This window comes from Bombus fervidus, chromosome 19 (genome assembly GCF_041682495.2).
Source record: "Bombus fervidus isolate BK054 chromosome 19, iyBomFerv1, whole genome shotgun sequence".
NCBI classification, from domain to species: Eukaryota; Metazoa; Arthropoda; class Insecta; order Hymenoptera; family Apidae; genus Bombus; species Bombus fervidus.
In genome coordinates, this window is record NC_091535.2 from 792,855 (window position 1) to 813,223 (window position 20,369).

Genomic DNA, 20,369 nt, shown 5'->3' on the forward strand with positions numbered 1-20,369 from the left:
TAACGTTATACGTTATAACGTAATGCTACATAGCGTTATACGTTATAACGTAATGCTACATAACGTTATACGTTATAACGTAATGCTACATAACGTTATACGTTATAAGGTAACAATATATAACGTTATACGTTATAACGTAATGCTAAATAACGTTATACGTCATAACGTAATGCTACATAACGTTATACGTTGTAACGTAATGCTACATAGCGTTATACGTTATAACGTAATGCTACATAACATTATACGTCATAAGGTAACAGTACATAACGTTATACGTTATAACGTAATGCTACATAACGTTATACGTTATAAGGTAATAGTATATAACGTTATACGTAATAACGTAGTGCTTCATAATGTTATACGTTATAACGTAATGCTACATAACGTTATACTTTATCAGGTAACAGTATAAAACGTTATACGTTATAACGTAATGCTACATAACGTTATACTTTATAAGGTAACAGTATATAACGTTATACGTTATAACGTAATGCTACATAACGTTATACGTTATAACGTGATGCTACATAGCGTTATACGTTATAACGTAATGCTACATAACGTTATACGTTATAAGGTAACAGTACATAACGTTATACGTTATAACGTAATGCTACATAACGTTATACGTTATAAGGTAATAGTATATAACGTTATACGTAATAACGTAGTGCTTCATAACGTTATACGTTATAACGTAATGCTACATAACGTTATACTTTATAAGGTAACAGTATATAACGTTATACGTTATAACGTAATGCTACATAACGTTATACGTTATAACGTAATGCTACATAACGTTATACGTTATAACGTAATGCTACATAACGTTATACGTTATAACGTAATGCTACATAGCGTTATACGTTATAACGTAATGCTACATAACGTTATACGTTATAAGGTAACAGTACATAACGTTATACGTTATAACGTAATGCTACATAACGTTATACGTTATAAGGTAATAGTATATAACGTTATACGTAATAACGTAGTGCTGCATAACGTTATACGTTATAACGTAATGCTACATAACGTTATACGTTATAACGTAATGCTACATAACGTTATACGTTATAACGTAATGCTACATAACGTTATACGATATAAGGTAACAGTATATAACGTTATACGTTAGAACGTAATGCTACATAACGTTATACGTTATAACGTAATGCTACATAACGTTATACGTTAGAAGGTAATAGTATATAACGGTATACGTTATAACGTAATGCTACGTAACGTTATACGTTATATGGTAATAGTATACACCGTCATACGTTATCAGGTAATAGTATATAACGTTATACCTCATATCGTAATAGTATATAACGTTATACGTTATAAGGTAACAGTACATAACGTTATACGTTATAACGTAATGCTACATAACGTTATACGTTATAACGTAATGCTACATAACGTTAGACGTTATAAGGTAATAGTATATAACGTTATACGTTATAACGTAATGCTACATAATGTTATACGTTATAAGGTAATAGTATTTAACGTATAACTTTATAAGGTAACAGTATTTAACGTATAACGATATAAGGTAATAGTATATAACGTTTTACGTTATGAGGTTATAGTATATAACGTTATACGTTATAACGTAATGCTACATAACGTTATACGTTATAAGGTAATAGTATATAACGTTATACGTAATAACGTAGTGCTTCATAACGTTATACGTTATAACGTAATGCTACATAACGTTATACTTTATAAGGTAACAGTATATAACGTTATACGTTATAACGTAATGCTACATAACGTTATACGTTATAACGTAATGCTACATAACGTTATACGTTATAACGTAATGCTACATAACGTTATACGTTATAACGTAATGCTACATAGCGTTATACGTTATAACGTAATGCTACATAACGTTATACGTTATAAGGTAACAGTACATAACGTTATACGTTATAACGTAATGCTACATAACGTTATACGTTATAAGGTAATAGTATATAACGTTATACGTAATAACGTAGTGCTGCATAACGTTATACGTTATAACGTAATGCTACATAACGTTATACGTTATAACGTAATGCTACATAACGTTATACGATATAAGGTAACAGTATATAACGTTATACGTTAGAACGTAATGCTACATAACGTTATACGTTATAACGTAATGCTACATAACGTTATACGTTAGAAGGTAATAGTATATAACGGTATACGTTATAACGTAATGCTACGTAACGTTATACGTTATATGGTAATAGTATACACCGTCATACGTTATCAGGTAATAGTATATAACGTTATACCTCATATCGTAATAGTATATAACGTTATACGTTATAAGGTAACAGTACATAACGTTATACGTTATAACGTAATGCTACATAACGTTATACGTTATAACGTAATGCTACATAACGTTAGACGTTATAAGGTAATAGTATATAACGTTATACGTTATAACGTAATGCTACATAATGTTATACGTTATAAGGTAATAGTATTTAACGTATAACTTTATAAGGTAACAGTATTTAACGTATAACGATATAAGGTAATAGTATATAACGTTTTACGTTATGAGGTTATAGTATATAACGTTATACGTTATAACGTAATGCTACATAACGTTATACGTTATAAGGTAATAGTATATAACGTTATACGTAATAACGTAGTGCTTCATAACGTTATACGTTATAACGTAATGCTACATAACGTTATACTTTAGAAGGTAACAGTATATAACGTTATACGTTATAACGTAATGCTACATAACGTTATACGTTACAACGTAATGCTACATAACGTTATACGTTATAACGTAATGCTACATAACGTTATACGTTATAAGGTAATAGTATATAACGTTATACGTAATAACGTAGTGCTTCATAACGTTATACGTAATAACGTAGTGCTTCATAACGTTATACGTTATAACGTAATGCTACATAACGTTATACTTTAGAAGGTAACAGTATGTAACGTTATACGTTATAACGTAATGCTACATAACGTTATACGTTACAACGTAATGCTACATAACGTTATACGATATAACGTAATGCTACATAACGTTATACGTTATAAGGTAATAGTATATAACGTTATACGTAATAACGTAGTGCTTCATAACGTTATACGTTATAACGTAATGCTACATAACGTTATACTTTAGAAGGTAACAGTATATAACGTTATACGTTATAACGTAATGCTACATAACGTTATACGTTATAAGGTAACAGTACATAACGTTATACGTTATAACGTAATGCTACATAACGTTATACGTTATAAGGTAATAGTATATAACGTTATACGTAATAACGTAGTGCTTCATAACGTTATACGTTATAACGTAATGCTACATAACGTTATACTTTATAATGTAGCAGTATATAACGTTATACGTTATAACGTAATGCTACATAACGTTATACGTTATAACGTAATGCTACATAACGTTATACGTTATAACGTAATGCTACATAACGTTATACGTTATAACGTAATGCTACATAGCGTTATACGTTATAACGTAATGCTACATAACGTTATACTTTAGAAGGTAACAGTATGTAACGTTATACGTTATAACGTAATGCTACATAACGTTATACGTTACAACGTAATGCTACATAACGTTATACGATATAACGTAATGCTACATAACGTTATACGTTATAAGGTAATAGTATATAACGTTATACGTAATAACGTAGTGCTTCATAACGTTATACGTTATAACGTAATGCTACATAACGTTATACTTTAGAAGGTAACAGTATATAACGTTATACGTTATAACGTAATGCTACATAACGTTATACGTTATAAGGTAACAGTACATAACGTTATACGTTATAACGTAATGCTACATAACGTTATACGTTATAAGGTAATAGTATATAACGTTATACGTAATAACGTAGTGCTTCATAACGTTATACGTTATAACGTAATGCTACATAACGTTATACTTTATAATGTAGCAGTATATAACGTTATACGTTATAACGTAATGCTACATAACGTTATACGTTATAACGTAATGCTACATAACGTTATACGTTATAACGTAATGCTACATAACGTTATACGTTATAACGTAATGCTACATAGCGTTATACGTTATAACGTAATGCTACATAACGTTATACGTTATAAGGTAACAGTACATAACGTTATACGTTATAACGTAATGCTACATAACGTTATACGTTATACGGTAATAGTATATAACGTTATACGTAATAACGTAGTGCTGCATAACGTTATACGTTATAACGTAATGCTACATAACGTTATACGTTATAACGTAATGCTACATAACGTTATACGATATAAGGTAATAGTATATAACGTTATACGTTAGAACGTAATGCTACATAACGTTATACGTTATAACGTAATGCTACATAACGTTATACGTTATAAGGTAATAGTATATAACGGTATACGTTATAACGTAATGCTACGTAACGTTATACGTTATATGGTAATAGTATACACCGTCATACGTTATCAGGTAATAGTATATAACGTTATACCTCATATCGTAATAGTATATAACGTTATACGTTATAAGGTAACAGTACATAACGTTATACGTTATAACGTAATGCTACATAACGTTATACGTTATAACGTAATGCTACATAACGTTAGACGTTATAAGGTAATAGTATATAACGTTATACGTTATAACGTAATGCTACATAATGTTATACGTTATAAGGTAATAGTATTTAACGTATAACTTTATAAGGTAACAGTATTTAACGTATAACGATATAAGGTAATAGTATATAACGTTTTACGTTATGAGGTTATAGTATATAACGTTATACGTTATAACGTAATGCTACATAACGTTATACGTTATAAGGTAATAGTATATAACGTTATACGTAATAACGTAGTGCTTCATAACGTTATACGTTATAACGTAATGCTACATAACGTTATACTTTAGAAGGTAACAGTATATAACGTTATACGTTATAACGTAATGCTACATAACGTTATACGTTACAACGTAATGCTACATAACGTTATACGTTATAACGTAATGCTACATAACGTTATACGTTATAACGTAATGCTACATAGCGTTATACGTTATAACGTAATGCTACATAACGTTATACGTTATAAGGTAATAGTATATAACGTTATACGTAATAACGTAGTGCTTCATAACGTTATACGTTATAACGTAATGCTACATAACGTTATACTTTAGAAGGTAACAGTATATAACGTTATACGTTATAACGTAATGCTACATAACGTTATACGTTACAACGTAATGCTACATAACGTTATACGTTATAACGTAATGCTACATAACGTTATACGTTATAACGTAATGCTACATAGCGTTATACGTTATAACGTAATGCTACATAACGTTATACGTTATAAGGTAACAGTACATAACGTTATACGTCATAACGTAATGCTACATAACGTTATACATTATAAGGTAATAGTATATAACGTTATACGTAATAACGTAGTGCTACATAACGTTATAAGTTATAAGGTAATAGTATTTAACGGTATACGTTATAAGGTAACAGTATATAACGTTATACGTTATAACGTAATGCTACATAACGTTATACGTTATAAGGTAATAGTATATAACGTTATACGTTATAACGTAATGCTACATAACGTTATACGTTATAAGGTAATAGTATATAACGTTATACGTAATAACGTAGTGCTTCATAACGTTATACGTTATAACGTAATGCTACATAGCGTTATACGTTATAACGTAATGCAACATAACGTTATACGTTATAAGGTAACAGTATATAACGTTATACGTTATAACGTAATGCTACATAACGTTATACGTTATAAGGTAATAGTATATAACGTTATACGTAATAACGTAGTGCTACATAACGTTATACGTTATAACGTAATGCTACATAGCGTTATACCTTATAACGTAATGCAACATAACGTTATACGTTATAAGGTAATAGTATATAACGTTATGCGTTATAACGTAATGCTACAAAACGTTATACGTTATAACGTAATGCTACATATCGTTATACGTTATAACGTAATGCTACATAACGTTATAAGTTATAACGTAATGCTACATAACGATATACGTTATAAGGTAATAGTATATAACGTTATACGTTATAACGTGGTGCAACATAACGTTATACGTTATAACGTAATGCTACATAGCGTTATACGTTATAACGTAATGCTACATAACGTTATACATTATAAGGTAACAGTATATAACGTTATACGTTATAACGTAATGCTACATAACGTTATACGTTATAAGGTAATAGTATATAACGTTATACGTTATAACGTAATGCTACATAACGTTATACGTTATAAGGTAATAGTATATAACGTTATACGTAATAACGTAGTGCTTCATAACGTTATACGTTATAACGTAATGCTACATAGCGTTATACGTTATAACGTAATGCAACATAACGTTATACGTTATAAGGTAACAGTATATAACGTTATACGTTATAACGTAATGCTACATAACGTTATACGTTATAAGGTAATAGTATATAACGTTATACGTAATAACGTAGTGCTACATAACGTTATACGTTATAAGGTAATAGTATATATCGTTATACGTTATAAGGTAATAGTATATAACGTTATACGTTATAAGGTAATAGTATATAACGTTATACGTAATAACGTAGTGCTACATAACGTTATACGTAATAGCGTAGTGCTACATAACGTTATACGTTATAACGTAATGGTATACAACGTTATACGTTATAATGTAGTGCTACATAACGTTATACGTTATAACGAAATGCCACATAACGTTATTCGTTATACCGTAAGGCCACATAACGTTATACGTTATATGGTAATAGTATACAACGTTATACGTTATAAGGTAATAGTATATAACGTTATGCGTTATAACGTAATGCTACAAAACGTTATACGTTATAACGTAATGCTACATATCGTTATACGTTATAAGGTAATAGTATATAACGTTATACGTAATAACGTAGTGCTACATAACGTTATACGTTATAAGGTAATAGTATATATCGTTATACGTAATAACGTAGTGCTACATAACGTTATACGTTATAAGGTAATAGTATATATCGTTATACGTTATAAGGTAATAGTATATAACGTTATACGTTATAAGGTAATAGTATATAACGTTATACGTAATAACGTAGTGCTACATAACGTTATACGTAATAGCGTAATGCTACATAACGTTATACGTTATAACGTAATGCTACATAACGTTATACGTTATAACGTAATGCTACATAACGATATACGTTATAAGGTAATAGTATATAACGTTATACGTTATAACGTGGTGCAACATAACGTTATACGTTATAACGTAATGCTACATAGCGTTATACGTTATAACGTAATGCTACATAACGTTATACATTATAAGGTAATAGTATATAACGTTATACGTTATTACGTAATGCTACATAACGTTATACGTTATAAGGTAATAGTATATATCGTTATACGTTATAACGTAATGCGACATAACGATATACGTTATAAGGTAATAGTATATAACGTTATACATTATAACGTGGTGCTACATAACGATATACGTTATAACGTAATGCTACATAGCGTTATACGTTATAACGTAATGCTACATAACGTTATACGTTATAAGGTAACAGTATATAAAGTTATACGTTATAACGTAATGCTACGTAACGTTATACGTTATATGGTAATAGTATATAACGTTATACGTTATAACGTAGTGCTACATAACGTTATACGTTATAACGAAATGCTACATAACGTTATACGTTATAACGTAATGCTACATAGCGTAATACGTTATAACGTAATGCTACATAACGTTATACGTTATAAGGTAATAGTACATAACGTTATACCTCATATCGTAATAGTATATAACGTTATACGATATAAGGTAATAGTATACATCTTTATACGTTATAACGTAATGCTACATAACGTTATACGTTATAAGGTAATAGTATATAACGTTATACGTAATAACGTAGTGCCTCATAACGTTATACGTTATAACGTAATGCTACATGACGTTATACGTTATAAGGTAATAGTATATAACGTTATACGTTATGAGGTAATAGTATATAACGTTATAAGTTATAACGTAATGCTACATAACGTTATACGTTATAAGGTAATAGTACATAACGTTATACCTCATATCGTAATAGTATATAACGTTATACGATATAAGGTAATAGTATACATCTTTATACGTTATAACGTAATGCTACATAACGTTATACGTTATAAGGTAATAGTATATAACGTTATACGTTATAACGTAATGCGACATAACGATATACGTTATAAGGTAATACTATATAACGCTATACGTTATAAGGTAATACTATATACGTTATACGTTATAACATAATGCTACATAACGTTATACGTTATAACGTAATAGTATACAACGTAATACGTTATAACGTAGTGCTACATAACGTTATACGTTATAAGGTAATAGTATATAACGTTATACGTAATAACGTAGTGCTTCATAACGTTATACGTTATAGCGTAATAGTATATAACGTTATACGTTATAACGTAATGCTACATAACGTTATACGTTATAAGGTAATAGTATATAACGTTATACGTTATAACGTAATGCTACATAACGTTAGACGTTATAAGGTAATAGTATATGACGTTATACGTTATAACGTAATGCGACATAACGATATACGTTATAAGGTAATACTATATAACGCTATACGTTATAACATAGTGCTACATAACGTTATACGTTATAACGTAATGCTACATAACGTTATACGTTAAAACATAATAGTATACAACGTAATACGTTATAACGTAGTGCTACATAACGTTATACGTCATAACGTAATAGTATATAACATTATACGTTATAAGGTAATAGCATACAACGTAATACGTTATAACGTAGTGCTACGTAACGTTATACGTTATATGGTAATAGTATACACCGTTATACGTTATATGGTAACAGTATACACCGTTATACGTTATAAGGTAATAGTATATAACGTTATACCTCATATCGTTATAGTATATAACGTATAACGATATAAGGTAATGCTACATAACGTTATACGATATAAGGTAATGCTACATAACGTTATACGATATAAGGTAATGCTACATAACGTTATACGATATAAGGTAATGCTACATAACGTTATACGATATAAGGTAATAGTATATAACGTTATACGTTATAACGTAATAGTTTATAACATTATACGTTATAAGGTAATAGTATATAACGTATAACGTTATAAGGTAACAGTATATAACGTATAACGTTATGAGGTAACAGTATATAACGTATAACGATATAAGGTAATGCTACATAACGTTATACGATATAAGGTAATACTACATAACGTTATACGTTAAAACGTAATGCTACATAACGTTATACGTTATAAGGTAATAGCATATAACGTTATACGTTATAAGGTAATACTATATACGTTATACGTTATAACATAATGCTACATAACGTTATACGTTATAACGTAATAGTATACAACGTTATACGTTATAACGTACTGCTACGTAACGTTATACGTTATATGGTAATAGTATACACCGTTATACGTTATAAGGTAATAGTATATAACGTTATACCTCATATCGTTATAGTATATAACGTATAACGATATAAGGTAATGCTACATAACGTTATACGATATAAGGTAATTCTATATAACGTTATACGTTATAACGTAATGCTACATAACGTTATACGTTATAGCATAATGCTACATAACGTTAGACGTTATAAGGAAATAGTATATGACGTTATACGTTATAACGTAGTGCTACATAACGTTATACGTTATAACGTAATGCTACATAACGTTATACGTTATAATGTAATAGTATATATCGTTATACGATATAAGGGAATAGTATATAACGTTATACGTTATAAGGTAATAGTATATAACGTTATACGTAATAACGTAGTGCTACATAACGTTATACGTTATAACGTAGTGCTAGATAACGTTATACGTTATAACGTAGTGCTAGATAACGTTATACGTTATAACGTAGTGCTAGATAACGTTATACGTTATAACGTAATAGTGTATAACATTATACGTTATAAGGTAATAGTATATAACGTATAACGTTATAAGGTAATAGTATATAACGCATAACGTTATAAGGTAATAGTATATAACGTTATGCGTTATAACATAATGCTACGTATAGTTATACGTTATGTGGTAAGAGTATACAACGTTATACGTTATAAGGTAACAGTACATAACGTTATACGTTATAACGTAATGCTACATAACGTTATACGTTATAAGGTAATAGTATATAACGTTATACGTTATTAAGTAATGCTACATAACGTTATACGTTATAACGTAATGCTACATAACGTTATACGTTATAACGTAATGCTACATAACGTTATACGTTATAAGGTAATAGTATATATAACGTTATACTTTATAAGGTAATAGTATATAACATTATACGTTATAACGTAATGCTACAAAACGTTATACGTTATAAGGTAATAGTATATAACGTTATACGTTATAACGTAGTGCTACATAACGTTATACGTTATATCGTAATGCTACATAACGTTATACGATATAAGGTAATAGTATATAACGTTATACGTAATAACGTAGTGCTACATAATGTTATGCGTTATAACGTAATAATACACAACGTTATACGTTATAACGTAGTGACATTCCAACTCTGTACAAAGTTATTCCAACTCTGTCGAAAGCATTCCAACCCTGTAGAAAGCATTCCAACCCTGCATAAAGGTATTCCAATCCTGTAGAAAGCATTCCAAACCTGTACATAACATTCTATCCCTGTACAAAGGTGTTCCAACTCTGTCGAAAGCATTCCAACCCTGTAGAAAGCATTCCATCTCTGTACAAAGGTATTCCAACTCTGTCGAAAGCATTCCTACCCTGTAGAAAGAATTCCAACCCTGTAGGAAGCATTCCTACCCTGTAGAAAGAATTCCAACCCTGTAGAAAGAATTCTAACTCTGTACAAAGGTATTCCAACACTGTAGAAAGCATTGCAACTCTGTACAAAGGTATTGCAACTCTGTACAAAGGTATTCCAACTCTGTCGAAAGCATTCCAACCCTGTAGAATGCATTCCAACTCGGTCGAAAGCATTCTAAGCCTGTAGAGAGCATTCCAAGCCTGTAGAAAGCATTCCAAACCTGAACATAACATTCTATCTCTGTACAAAGGTATTTCAACTCTGTCGAAAGCATTCCAACCCTGTAGAAAGCATTCCAACTCTGTACAAAGGTATTCCAACTCTGTCGAAAGCATTCCAAGCCTGTAGAAAGCATTCCAACTCTGCACAAAGGTATTCCAACTCTGTGCAAAGGTATTCCAACTCTGTCGAAAGCATTCCAAACCTGTAGGAAGCATTCCAAACCTGTAGAAAGCATTCCAACCCTCTAGAAAGCATTCCAACCCTGTACAAATGTATTCCAACTCTATCGAGAGCATTCCAACTCTGTCGAGAGCATTCCATCGCTCTAGAAAGCATTCCAACCCTGCAGAAAGGTATTCCAACTCTGTCCAAAGCATTCCAACCCTGTAGGAAGCATTCCAACTCTGTACAAAGGTATTCCAACTCTGTACAAAGGTATTCCAACTCTGTCGAAAGCATTCCAACCCTGTAGAAAGCATTCCAACTCTGTACAAAGGTATTCCAACTCTGTCGAAGGCATTCCAAGCCTGTAGAAAGCATTCCAACTCTGCACAAAGGTATTCCAACTCTGTGCAAAGGTATTCCAACTCTGTCGAAAGCATTCCAACCCTGTAGAAAGCATTGCAACCCTGTAGAAAGCATTCCAACCCTGTAGAAAGCATTCCAATCCTGTAGAAAGCATTCCAAACCTGTACATAACATTCTATCTCTGTACAAACGTATTCCAACTCTGTCCAAAGCATTCCAACCCTGTAGGAAGCATTCCAACTCTGTAGCAAGGTATTCCAACTCTGTCGAAAGCATTCCAACCCTGTAGAAAGCATTCCAACTCTGTACAAAGGTATTCCAACTCTGTCGAAAGCATTCCAAACCTGTAGGAGGCATTCCAACCATCTAGAAAGCATTCTAACCCTCTAGAAAGCATTCCAACCCTGTACAAATGTATTCCAACTCTGTCGAAAGCATTCCAACTCTGTCGAGAGCATTCCATCGCTCTAGAAAGCATTCCAACCCTGCACAAAGGTATTCCAACTCTGTCCAAAGCATTCCAACCCTGTAGGAAGCATTCCAACTCTGTACAAAGGTATTCCAACTCTGTAGAAAGCATTCCAACCCTGTAGAAAGCATTCCAACCCTGTCGAAAGCATTCCAACCCTGTACATAACATTCTAACTCTGTACAAAGGTATTCCAACTCTGTCCATAGCATTCCAACCCTGTAGGAAGCATTCCAACTCTGTACAAAGGTATTCCAACTCTGTGCAAAGGTATTCCAACTCTGTCGAAAGCATTCCAAACCTGTAGGAAGCATTCCAACGCTCTAGAAAGCATTCTAACCCTCTAGAAAGCATTCCAACCCTGTACAAATGTATTCCAACTCTGTCGAAAGCATTCCAACTCTGTCGAGAGCATTCCATCGCTCTAGAAAGCATTCCAACCCTGCACAAAGGTATTCCAACTCTGTCCAAAGCATTCCAACCCTGTAGGAAGCATTCCAACTCCGTACAAAGGTATTCCAACTCTGTACAAAGGTATTCCAACTCTGTACAAAGGTATTCCAACTCTGTCGAAAGCATTCCAACCCTGTAGAAAGCATTCCAATCCTGTAGAAAGCATTCCAACCCTGTAGGAAGCATTCCAACTCTGTACAAAGGTATTCCAACTCTGTCGAAAGCATACCAACCCTGTAGAAAGCATTCAAACTCTGTACAAAGGTATTCCAACTCTGTCAAAAGCATTCCAACTCTGTCAAAGGCATACCAACTCGGTCGAAAGCATCCCAACTCGGTCGAAAGCATCCCAACTCGGTCGAAAGCATTCCAACTCGGTCGAAAGCATCCCAACTCGGTCGAAAGCATTCCAATCCTGTAGAAAGCATTCCAATCCTGTAGAAAGCATTCCAATCCTGTAGAAAGCATTCCAAACCTGTACATAACATTCTATCTCTGTACAAACGTATTCCAACTCTGTCCAAAGCATTCCAACCCTCTAGGAAGCATTCCAACTCTGTACAAAGGTATTCCACCTCAGTCGAAAGCATTCCAACCCTGTAGAAAGCATTCAAACTCTGTACAAAGGTATTCCAACTCTGTCAAAAGCATTCCAACTCTGTCAAAAGCATTCCAACTCGGTCGAAAGCATCCCAACTCGGTCGAAAGCATTCCAAGCCTGCAGAAAGCATTCCAACTCTGTACAAAGGTATTCCAACTCTGTACAAAGGTATTCCAACTCTGTACAAAGGTATTCCAACTCTGTACAAAGGTATTCCAACTCTGTACAAAGTTATGCCAACTCTGTACAAAGGTATTCCAACTCTGTCGAAAGCATTCCAACTCTGTACAAAGGTATTCCAACTCTGTCGAAAGCAGTCCAACCCTGTAGAAATAATTCAAACTCTGTACAAAAGTATTCCAACTCTGTCGAAAGCATTCCAACTCTGTCGAAAGCATTCCAACTCTGTCGAAAGCATTCCAACCCTGTAGGAAGCATTCCAACTCTGTAGGAAGCATTCCAACTCTGTACAAAGGTATTCCACCTCTGTCGAAACCATTCCAAACTTCTAGAAAGCATTCCAACCCTGTACAAATGTATTCCAACTCTGTCGAAAGCATACCAACTCTGTCGAAAGCATTCCAACACTGTCGAAAGCATTCCACCTCTGTCGAAAGCATTCCAATCCTGTAGAAAGCATTCCAAACCTGTAGATAACATTCTATCTCTGTACAAACGTATTCCAACTCTGTCCAAAGCATTCCAACTCTGTCCAAAGCATTGCAACCCTGTAGGAAGCATTCCAACCCTGTAGAAAGCATTCCATCTCTGTACAAAGGTATTCCAACTCTGTCGAAAGCATTCATACCCTGTAGAAAGAATTCCAACCCTGTAGGAAGCATTCCTACCCTGTAGAAAGAATTCCAACCCTGTAGAAAGAATTCCAACCCTGTAGGAAGCATTCCAACTCTGTACAAAGGTATTCCACCTCTGTCGAAACCATTCCAACCCTGTAGAAAGCATTCCAATCCTGTAGAAAGCATTCCAACCCTGTAGGAAGCATTCCAACTCTGTACAAAGGTATTCCAACTCTGTCGAAAGCATACCAACCCTGTAGAAAGCATTCAAACTCTGTACAAAGGTATTCCAACTCTGTCAAAAGCATTCCAACTCTGTCAAAGGCATACCAACTCGGTCGAAAGCATCCCAACTCGGTCGAAAGCATCCCAACTCGGTCGAAAGCATTCCAACTCGGTCGAAAGCATTCCAACTCGGTCGAAAGCATTCCAAGCCTGTAGAAAGCATTCCAAGCATGTAGAAAGCATTCCAAGCATGTAGAAAGCATTCCAAGCCTGTAGAAAGCATTCCAACTCTGTACAAAGGTATTCCAACTCTGTAAAAAGGTATTCCAACTCTGTCGAAAGCATTCCAACCCTGTAGAAAGCAGTCCATCCCTGTACAAAGGTATTCCAAATCTGTTCAAAGCATTCCAACCCTGTAGAAAGCATGCCAACTCTGTACAAAGGTATTCCAAATCTGTCGAAGGCATTCCAACCCTGTAGAAAGCATTCAAACTCTGTACAAAGTTATTCCAACTCTGTCCAAAGCATTCCAACCCTGTAGGAAGCATTCCAACTCTGTACAAAGGTATTCCAACTCTGTCGAAAGCATCCCAACCCTGTAGAATGCATGCCAACTCTGTACAAAGGTATTCCAACTCTGTCGAAAGCATTCCAACTCTGTACAAAGGTATTCCAACAATGTAGAAAGCATTCCAAGCATGTAGAAAGCATTCCAAGCCTGTAGAAGGCATTCCAAATCTGTACAAAGGTATTCCAACTCTGTACAAAGGTATTCCAACTCTGTACAAAGGTATTCCAACTCTGTACAAAGGTATTCCAACTCTGTACAAAGGTATTCCAACTCTGTACAAAGGTATTCCAACACTGTACAACGGTATTCCAACTCTGTCGAAAGCATTCCAACCCTGTAGGAAGCATTCCAACTCTGTACAAAGGTATTCCAACTCTGTCGAAGGCATTCCAACCCTGTAGAAAGCATTCAAACCCTGTACAGCGGTATTCCAACTCTATCGAAAGCATTCCAACCATCTAGAAAGCATTGAAACCCTGTAGAAAGCATTCCACCTCTGTCGAAAGCATTCCAACTCTGTCGAAAGCATTCCATCACTGTCGAAAGCATTCCAACTCTGTCGAGAGCATTCCAACGCTCTAGAAAGCATTCCAACCCTGCATAAAGGTATTCCAACTCTGTCCAAAGCATTCCAACCCTGTAGGAAGCATTCCAACTCTGTACAACGGTATTCCAACTCTGTCGAAAGCATTCCAACCCTGTAGAAAGCATGCCAACTCTGTACAAAGGTATTCCAACTCTGTCGAAAGCATTCCAACCCTCTAGAAAGCATTCCAACCCTGTACAAATGTATTCCAAATCTGTCGAAAGCATTCCAACCCTGGAGAATGCATTCCAAGCCTGTAGAAAGCGTTCCAACCCTGTAGGAAGCATTCCTACCCTGTAGAAAGAATTCCAACCCTGTAGGAAGCATTCCAACTCTGTACAAAGGTATTCCAACTCTGTACAACGGTATTCCAACTCTGTCGAAAGCATTCCAACCCTTTAGGAAGCATTCCAACTCTGTACAAAGGTATTCCAACTCTGTCGAAAGCATTCCAACTCTGTACAAAGGTATTCCAACTCTGTCGAAAGCATTCCAACTCGGTCGAAAGCATTCCAACTCGGTCGAAAGCATTCCAACTCGGTCGAAAGCATTCCAAACATGTACATAACATTCCAACTCTGTACAAAGGTATTCCAACTCTGTCGAAAGCATTCCAAGCCTGTAGAAAGCATTCCAACTCTGTACAAAGGTATTTCAACTCTGTGCAAAGGTATTCCAACTCTGTCGAAAGCATTCCAAACCTGTAGGAAGCATTCCAACCCTCTAGAATGTATTCCAACCCTCTAGAAAGCATTCCAACCCTCTAGAAAGCATTCCAACCCTCTAGAAAGCATTCCAACCCTCTAGAAAGCATTCCAACCCTGTACAAATGTATTCCAACTCTGTCGAAAGCATTCCAACCCTGTAGGAAGCATTCCTACCCTGTAGAAAGAATTCCAACCCTGTAGGAAACATTCCAACTCTGTACAAAGGTATTCCAACTCTGTACAAAGGTATTCCAACTCTGTACAAAGGTATTCCAACTCTGTACAAAGGTATTCCAACTCTGTACAAAGGTATTCCAACTCTGTCGTAAGCATTCCAAGCCTGTAGAAAGCATTCCAACTCTGTCGAGAGCATCCCAACGCTCTAGAAAGCATTCCAACCCTGCATAAAGGTATTCCAACTCTGTCCAAAGCATTCCAACTCTGTACGAAGCATTCCACCTCTGTATAAAGGTATTCCAACTCTGTCGAAAGCATTCCAACGCTGTAGAAAGCATTCCAACGCTGTAGAAAGCATTCCAACTCTGTACAAAGGTATTCCAACTCTGTCGAAAGCATTCCAACCCTCTAGAAAGCATTCCAACACTGTACAAAGGTATTCCAACTCTGTCCAAATAATTCCAACCCTGTAGAATGCATTCCAACTCTGTAAAAAGGTATTCCAACTCTGTACAACGGTATTCCAACTCTGTCGACAGCATTCCAACTCTGTACAAAGGTATTCCAACTCTGTCGTAAGCATTCCAAGCCTGTAGAAAGCATTCCAACTCTGTCGAGAGCATCCCAACGCTCTAGAAAGCATTCCAACCCTGCATAAAGGTATTCCAACTCTGTCCAAAGCATTCCAACTCTGTACGAAGCATTCCACCTCTGTATAAAGGTATTCCAACTCTGTCGAAAGCATTCCAACGCTGTAGAAAGCATTCCAACGCTGTAGAAAGCATTCCAACTCTGTACAAAGGTATTCCAACTCTGTCGAAAGCATTCCAACCCTCTAGAAAGCATTCGAACACTCTAGAAAGCATTCCAACCCTGTACAAATGTATTCCAACTCTGTCGAAAGCATTCCAACCCAGTAGAATGCATTCCAAGCCTGTAGAAAGCGTTCCAACCCTGTAGAAAGCGTTCCAACCCTGTAGAAAGCGTTCCAACCCTGTAGGAAGCATTCCTACCCTGTAGAAAGAATTCCAACCCTGCAGGAAGCATTCCACATCTGTACAAAGTTATGCCAACTCTGTACAAAGGTATTCCAACTCTGTCGAAAGCATTCCAACTCTGTACAAAGGTATTCCAACTCTGTCGAAAGCAGTCCAACCCTGTAGAAAGCATTCAAACTCTGTACAAAAGTATTCCAACTCTGTCGAAAGCATTCCAACTCTGTCGAAAGCATTCCAACCCTGTAGGAAGCATTCCAACTCTGTAGGAAGCATTCCAACTCTGTACAAAGGTATTCCACCTCTGTCGAAACCATTCCAAACCTCTAGAAAGCATTCCAACCCTGTACAAATGTATTCCAACTCTGTCGAAAGCATACCAACTCTGTCGAAAGCATTCCAACACTGTCGAAAGCATTCCACCTCTGTCGAAAGCATTCCAATCCTGTAGAAAGCATTCCAAACCTGTAGATAACATTCTATCTCTGTACAAACGTATTCCGACACTGTCCAAAGCATTCCAACTCTGTCCAAAGCATTCCAACTCTGTCCAAAGCAATGCAACCCTGTAGGAAGCATTCCAACCCTGTAGAAAGCATTCCATCTCTGTACAAAGGTATTCCAACTCTGTCGAAAGCATTCATACCCTGTAGAAAGAATTCCAACCCTGTAGGAAGCATTCCTACCCTGTAGAAAGAATTCCAACCCTGTAGAAAGAATTCCAACCCTGTAGGAAGCATTCCAACTCTGTACAAAGGTATTCCACCTCTGTCGAAACCATTCCAACCCACTAGAAATCATTCCAACCCTGTGCATAATATTCTAATTCTGTACATATGTATTCAAACTCTGTCGAAAGCATTCCAACCCTGTAGGAAGCATTCCAACTCTGTCGAAAGCATTCCAACTCTGTACAAAGGTATTCCAACAATGTAGAAAGCATTCCAACTCTGTACAAAGGTATTGCAACTCTGTCGAAAGCATTCCAAACCTGTAGAAAGCATTCCAACTCGGTCGAAAGCATTCCAAGCCTGTAGAAAGCATTCCAAGCCTGTAGAAAGCATTCCAAGCATGTAGAAAGCATTCCAAGCATGTAGAAAGCATTCCAAGCCTGTAGAAAGCATTCCAACTCTGTACAAAGGTATTCCAACTCTGTACAAAGGTATTCCAACTCTGTAAAAAGGTATTCCAACTCTGTCGAAAGCATTCCAACCCTGTAGAAAGCAGTCCATCCCTGTACAAAGGTATTCCAACTCTGTTCAAAGCATTCCAACCCTGTAGAAAGCATGCCAACTCTGTACAAAGGTATTCCAACTCTGTCGAAAGCATTCCAACCCTGTAGGAAGCATTCCAACTCTGTACCAAGGTATTCCAACTCTGTCGAAGGCATTCCAACCCTGTAGAAAGCATTCAAACTCTGTACAAAGGTATTCCAACTCTGTCCAAAGCATTCCAACCCTGTAGGAAGCATTCCAACTCTGTACAAAGGTATTCCAACTCTGTCGAAAGCATCCCAACCCTGTAGAATGCATGCCAACTCTGTACAAAGGTATTCCAACTCTGTCGAAAGCATTCCAACTCTGTACAAAGGTATTCCAACAATGTAGAAAGCATTCCAAGCATGTAGAAAGCATTCCAAGCCTGTAGAAGGCATTCCAAATCTGTACAAAGGTATTCCAACTCTGTACAAAGGTATTCCAACTCTGTACAAAGGTATTCCAACTCTGTACAAAGGTATTCCAACTCTGTACAAAGGTATTCCAACTCTGTACAAAGGTATTCCAACACTGTACAACGGTATTCCAACTCTGTCGAAAGCATTCCAACCCTGTAGGGAGCATTCCAACTCTGTACAAAGGTATTCCAACTCTGTCGAAGGCATTCCAACCCTGTAGAAAGCATTCAAACCCTGTACAGCGGTATTCCAACTCTATCGAAAGCATTCCAACCATCTAGAAAGCATTGAAACCCTGTAGAAAGCATTCCACCTCTGTCGAAAGCATTCCAGCTCTGTCGAAAGCATTCCATCACTGTCGAAAGCATTCCAACTCTGTCGAGAGCATTCCAACGCTCTAGAAAGCATTCCAACCCTGCATAAAGGTATTCCAACTCTGTCCAAAGCATTCCAACCCTGTAGGAAGCATTCCAACTCTGTACAAAGGTATTCCAACTCTGTCGAAAGCATTCCAACCCTGTAGAAAGCATGCCAACTCTGTACAAAGGTATTCCAACTCTGTCGAAAGCATTCCAACCCTCTAGAAAGCATTCCAACCCTGTACAAATGTATTCCAAATCTGTCGAAAGCATTCCAACCCTGGAGAATGCATTCCAAGCCTGTAGAAAGCGTTCCAACCCTGTAGGAAGCATTCCTACCCTGTAGAAAGAATTCCAACCCTGTAGGAAGCATTCCAACTCTGTACAAAGGTATTCCAACTCTGTACAACGGTATTCCAACTCTGTCGAAAGCATTCCAACCCTTTAGGAAGCATTCCAACTCTGTACAAAGGTATTCCAACTCTGTCGAAAGCATTCCAACTCTGTACAAAGGTATTCCAACTCTGTCGAAAGCATTCCAACTCGGTCGAAAGCATTCCAACTCGGTCGAAAGCATTCCAAGCCTGTAGAAAGCATTCCAAACATGTACATAACATTCCAACTCTGTACAAAGGTATTCCAACTCTGTCGAAAGCATTCCAAGCCTGTAGAAAGCATTCCAACTCTGTACAAAGGTATTTCAACTCTGTGCAAAGGTATTCCAACTCTGTCGAAAGCATTCCACACCTGTAGGAAGCATTCCAACCCTCTAGAATGTATTCCAACCCTCTAGAAAGCATTCCAACCCTCTAGAAAGCATTCCAACCCTCTAGAAAGCATTCCAACCCTCTAGAAAGCATTCCAACCCTCTAGAAAGCATTCCAACCCTGTACAAATGTAT